This window comes from Manacus vitellinus, unplaced genomic scaffold (assembly GCF_001715985.3).
Source record: "Manacus vitellinus isolate BGI_N305 unplaced genomic scaffold, ASM171598v3 scaffold_4_pilon, whole genome shotgun sequence".
Taxonomy (NCBI): domain Eukaryota; kingdom Metazoa; phylum Chordata; class Aves; order Passeriformes; family Pipridae; genus Manacus; species Manacus vitellinus.
The window spans coordinates 1,524,204-1,530,476 of NW_021940604.1; positions in this window are offsets into that span (position 1 = coordinate 1,524,204).

Genomic DNA, 6,273 nt, shown 5'->3' on the forward strand with positions numbered 1-6,273 from the left:
CACAGTAGTCACATACTGTATTTGTGTTCTAGATATGTTATTTCCTTGATTATCATAACTGGTCTACTCTGGCCTCAAATCGGGAGGCCTGGAGACACACCATCTACAACGCTGCCATTTCCTTTGAGAATGCACACAGGATCACTCTCAAGGAGAAAAGACAATGCAGACAGAACCGTAACCTGCTTAATACACCAGCTAAGGAGTCTTTCTGCTGTGCCTTTTGCAATCGGATATGTGTATCTCATATCGGCCTCATAAGTCACCAGTGTGCTTGTAACAAACGTGGATAGAGCCTTCCTAAATCTTCGTTAGTGAAGCCTAGCCATGGTGATGATGTTATCTCCACACTTTCCCTCAAAAAATGGTGAGTGAAAAAAACCCACTATTTTGTTTAGCAAACTACGTAACATGCTAACATGAATCTGAAAGTCCTTAAAGAAAAAGGTGTATCACATGGAACATTTAGATGGTGAGAATGCACCACTATGGAATGATACAGGACCATTTTTTATGGCTGAGAACAGGGTAATAGCTATAAAACCATTGTCCAAATACCTACAGAACAGAGGAGCAATGGGGATACAGTATTGCAGCAGAAGCTACTAGCTTTCCCAGTCATGAAGACTGGGAATCTCCATTATTTTTCCTTAACCTGTTTGAAACTTAAGCAAACCTTATCTATGCCAGCTGTCTGCCTCAGGCTGAAAAGCTCTAAAACTTCTCGACAAGACCTGTTCAGCCATTTCTCAATAATGAATTTTTGGGAAAAAATATTAATGTCCCAAGTCAAATATAAAAAGCCTTTCTTTAGATTGGAAAGGCTCGAAATCCCATGCTTGGCAGCAGGATCTTGAAAACTGACATAGATCAAACTTCATGTATCCATAAAAAACTCGTAAAATTGGTCAGGGTACTTTTAGACACCTCAGTACAAACATTAATTTTAGCAACTCACAGTTAAAATCAACTGCAAGAAAGACACATAGTTGCAACCTAAATTCCATCATCATCTTCTCATAAATTAGACTGAAACTACTATTTACTTTTGTCATAATGTGACCTACTCCATTACATGGGCTCATGGTCTGTTTAAGGCACAGAGTAGCACTGAGGTCAAAAAAAAGATACAGTAAGTATGTTAGTGTCATTCATAAACTTTGTTATAGAAGCTTGCCTTTTTGAATGGGAAGAGAGAAAACACATCTTCATGTCTCCTGTCATTGCTGTGAAACTGCGCAGCAAAGAATACAGTGTAAAACACCTACATTTTCAGCTGACCCTATAATGAATGAATAAGTGTGATGTATGTGCATGTTTACATGCATATTAACTGTATTTCCAGGTCTGCTGCAATATTGGTCTATTCCATTCTGCGTCGCACCACAGAAAAATAAGAAGCTGGCTGCATGTGACAAAGTTCATGGACATGAATGACCTCTAGAAAGTGGGCTCGATGGGATGACTCATGGTGTCTGAACTTCCACACTTGCTTAAATGGGTAAGCAGAATGGGGACTTAGTGTAACACAGTTTACGCAAGGTCACAGAATGCTTTTTGTTTCAATTTCCCTACTTTGCTCCACATGTAAGATACAACAAATGCTGTTGCTTTAAAGGGTTGTTAGAAATGAAATAAATTTTAACTAATTAAAATGAAATACGTGAATCAATGTGGATTTATTTACAATAGTATCCAGTTTTCACTCTTGTCACTCTAAATATCTATGTAATTTTGTATCTATGTTTCCAAGTCACATCTTTATTCATACTTCCGTAGCTGCAGATATTGCTGTGTGGTACAGGAAAAGTACACTTCTCAACAAAGATAAGTTAAGAACGATAAGGATTTTAGATAAGAATGACACAAAACATTATGGTAACTTTTTGCCATAAAAGTAATTAGGATTTCCTAATACATTCCAATACTTCAATTTTAGAAGTGTTTAAAACATACAAAAATTCTTTCCTAGGGCAGCTCGTGTCTGGTTGGTACCTACTGCAGAGTCCACTCTTGCCCAGCTGGAGATGCTACAGTTTGCTGCTAGAGTAGATCCTCTCACCTCTCCCCACCTTCAGGTGCTCACAGCCTCCATATTTTGCTATAGGTGCTATTAGTTAATCACCACCACGTAGGTCACTGTCTAGTCTTCTATACTGATGAGAGAATAAAATGACCCTGACTTTATGTCAGGTGGAATTACTGTGGGTGGAAAGTAAAGGCCATGGATGGAAAGTAAGGGCAATGTATGGAAGAACTTCCCTTCCTAGTACGTGGCTTGGGAGCACTTGGGAGAAAAATGAGGGCATGACCATTGAAAGTGGGAAAAGGTATTGGGGGAATTTTGTGAAATAAGGTCCACTTACAAGCTGGAGTGAACAGCTAGTAAAGGAAGAAGGAGTTTACCATAATAATTTCCTCAGTATTTCAACAACTATTCTATCTTGCTTAACTGAATTCCAATCAATTGCTGCTCTCCCTTCTGGCCCTCAGTCTTCAGACCTGCAATGATGCTCTACAAGTATTTACCAATTTTGCCACAAATCTGCCTTCCAACAACATTCATGGGGCTCATTGCTACGGTTCAATACTGAACTATTAAACTATTATCTTCTTCAGAGTGCTGATAATGAAGGCAAAGAATTTACCATTTCCATTCATAAAGAAGAAAAAAATATTTGCAGTGGAGACAATTCAAAAGCGGTTTCTCTCAGTCTGTTTCCTACATAGATGTGGATTTACCAAAAGAATTCAAGGAAGAGATCAGCAGGTCTTTTGCACTTTTGCAAGTGTTTGCCACTATTTTGTTGCAGTCACAGCTAGAGGATGAAAGAACCTCTCAGTCCCTCAGTGCCTCAGCAGTATGATATCTATTAATCTCCTGATGACTGAAAAGACACAAAAGACTTTTCAAAATAACAGAATTAGTGATAAAACAAATATAACCCAGAATGTGGTTAACAGGAAGCCTGTAACTGGGGAACAAGTAAGCTTGATAGCCATATGAAAATGGCAGTCCAAGTCCATCATTTACTTGCATAGATTACAGACGAGTTAGTTGAGGAAAACTATCCTAAGTTTATGCAAGACCATCGGAAAGAGATTTCTGTCTGGGATCATCAGGCATCTCTCCAGACATTTGCCTGAGCCTGACAAACATCATTATTTGAGATGACCTCTTCATGATTGGTTTCTCTTCCTCTTCCAGACAGAAGAATTCTCTCATTACTGCACTGCATACAGCACTATTTTACCAGCTTTAATAAAAATTTATGTTTAGTTTTTTGGATTTTCCAATCTATATTTATGATTGTCTAATAACAGCTCTGCATGTATGCATCCAAGATACATTTTACAAGTGACACAGAAACAGTATCTGTATTTCTCCAACCACATCTTTCAAGTACCAATAGAACTGTCCTATATGCAGGCTGTGTATGTATTACAAGTTTAAGCCCACATAATTCAGTTAAATTTATGGTCAGGAGACAACAGTGTATCACATTGCTTTGCAGGAAGTGCAGCCCCAGGCAGGCTAATACTAACATATAATCACGGCTTTCTGTTCATGGGTGCTCTCATACAACTGATGGAGAATGTTTTCTGTGGGCAAAATCTAGACACATATTTGTAGACTGTAAACTCATACATAAATTTCAAGTAACATTAATTCAGTCCTCTTGTGTATATGCTTTGTTGTCTAGTGTTTTACTTGACCATAGAAGCATTTTCCAAAAGACCTCCAGCCTTCCACTCTTACCTTGGTCTCTATTGTTTGTTATGTTACTATCACTAAAAGCAGCACTTTGGGAAATTTCCCTCAAAAAATCATGGTTAAATGAAAGCATTCAGTCACCTATGCTGTGCCAGAAGTACACTACGTTTGTGGTGACAGTGTTCTTTTACAGCAGAGACCTTTTCCTTCACCTTGACTTTTGGGAAACACTATGTAGAGCAGAAGAAGTGTTCTGTGCATCCTCCACCAGATCAGAGAAGCACATGGAGATAGATAACATCGTGTGCAAATCTGCTCAGTCACGGTGTCCAAGCAGCTGTGCTTCCTCATATGCATACAGGGAAGTTGCCCATGTGTTGTACTTCCACTTTTTCAGCTACTCACACCACCCCTTCAGCTACGAATTTCACTTCTAATGCATCTACAGGGAAGAGTAAACGAAATGTATCCCTCTGCTTTGGGCAATAATGTGCCTCCTGTGGCTTTCCTGGTCTAACTGGCTGAACCTGTTGCTGTCCCTTCCTTACCACAGGCTGACAAGCAGAAACATGAAAAATCTCTCACTCACTGCAGAGGAGAAAAAACTCAGGAGAACAGGAAGCTGAGTATGAAAGAAAGAAGGAAATAATGAAAAAGAAAGTAAAAAATGAAAGGCCTAAACTGAGGTCAGGTGAAGACAAACATTCAAGGGAAAAGGAAATAAAAATAGGAGGTTAAAAAAGAAAAAGAAGGCAAAAAGAGAAGTTATTAAAGACTTACAGTTGGTATGCTGAAAATAGAAGGGAGATAAGGCAAAATGGTGTTGTAGAGGAAGTGGAGGAGAGACTAACATGTAAAAGATTAGAAGAAGCAGTCTTGAAGGAAGAGAAATACAAAAGACATCAAGGATCAGAAAAAAAAGGAAGCTACAATGTTGTCTTAAAAGCTAAGATATTTCACCAGCCCTTTGGTGTTTGTCATGTAATGATCATTAGGCTATTAAAAGTTCTGAAGCATTTCCAGTGAGCAGTTGGTTCCTTGAACCAACCTGCTGTTGGAAGCCAATATTCTGACATGTGGATAAATAGATAATTTAGAAAAGGAACCCAGGGATGGGCTGACTAATACCAACAAACAGCAACTGTTGAAAATAAATAGTTTTTATTCAGATCAAACTTTAGCCTTTGGACTGAGAGGATATAAAAAGCCTGTTTTGTAAGATACACATTTTCTCTTACACATTCCTGAAACCTCCGGTGCAGAGAAACAAAAAAAACCCCCACCAAAACCAAATAGCATTTATTTTATATTTGAAATATGAAACAGGTGTCTTATTTAAAGGCAACCAACCAGATAAGCTAGTTAATATGGTTCAAAATAACCCTTTCTTGGTCTCCCAGTGGAGGCAACTGAAGGCAAAATATAATGTTGTAATCCCAATTACTTTATCATAAGGTCAACAGCCCTTGTTCAATAGGGGGGTTTTGTTGACATTCAACTGACAAAAGGGAGCCAGTTAAGAAGTAGAATTACTTATAGAAGACCAAGTGACACCCAAATTTAGCTCACAATATGAAGATTACCTACTCTGCACCAGGCGGGTGTTGATTATTCTACAACCTCATACATGATGGATTTTACTGCACCAGAGAGACAAGACTGCAAATGACTGAATTTTTCCAAGCTGTTCCACAAAGGTATCAGACAGCTTGAACAAAATTAATATTAATGAAATTAAGACAAAGTATTAGTTCAGGTAAGATCTAGTGCTATATGTTTGGCTCGATGTAATGTAATTAGTACTAATCAAACTATTAATCATGGCAAATTATCAGTCACATTTTGCCCTTGGTGTTTTTTAGTGACTCTTCTATGAACAGATCATGATTTTCATGATTTTTATAGACTTCTTTGGTTCTGATGTTGGCTCATACTGCTCAAAATCAGTATGTGAGAAAAAAATTAAGCTACAGGCTTCTTTTGTGCTGTTGATACCAAACTTGTATCCTTAAGTACTTGTATTCAGTTTATTAATAATAGTACAGATGGTCATTTAGTTGTCTCATATGATAACTCCATCCCAGCCAAAACCAGAATATTGGTTTTACCAATTCACTTGCTTTTACCAAAAAAAAAAAAAAAGGAATGAGGGAAGTAATTACTGTGTGACAGGTTGGGAATGAAGGCACAAAGACTACATCTAAGCCTGAGGAAGAAAGCACCCATACTAGACCCTAGCAACATCCTTACGTAAGCATGTGACAATTCCATCCCCTCTTGTTTTTTGCAAGAAGAGTGAAACTTTGGCACTGGTCTGGGCAGAGATCTTCAGTGCATGCCAGACAAATCCCCTGTCTGAATGGACCACAGTGCACAAACCAACAGACATCAGTCTAAACACAGTTAGAGAGGTTTACCAAAGTGCATAGTGGTTAAAGTATCACTTTCTAATATACAGTCTAATATAAAATAACAGTCTCATATTCATCTTCAACCTCTCAGTTAGTGACAATGTCTCTTTTTTGTCTCATTTCTTGACAGGAACCTGTGTTACCGTT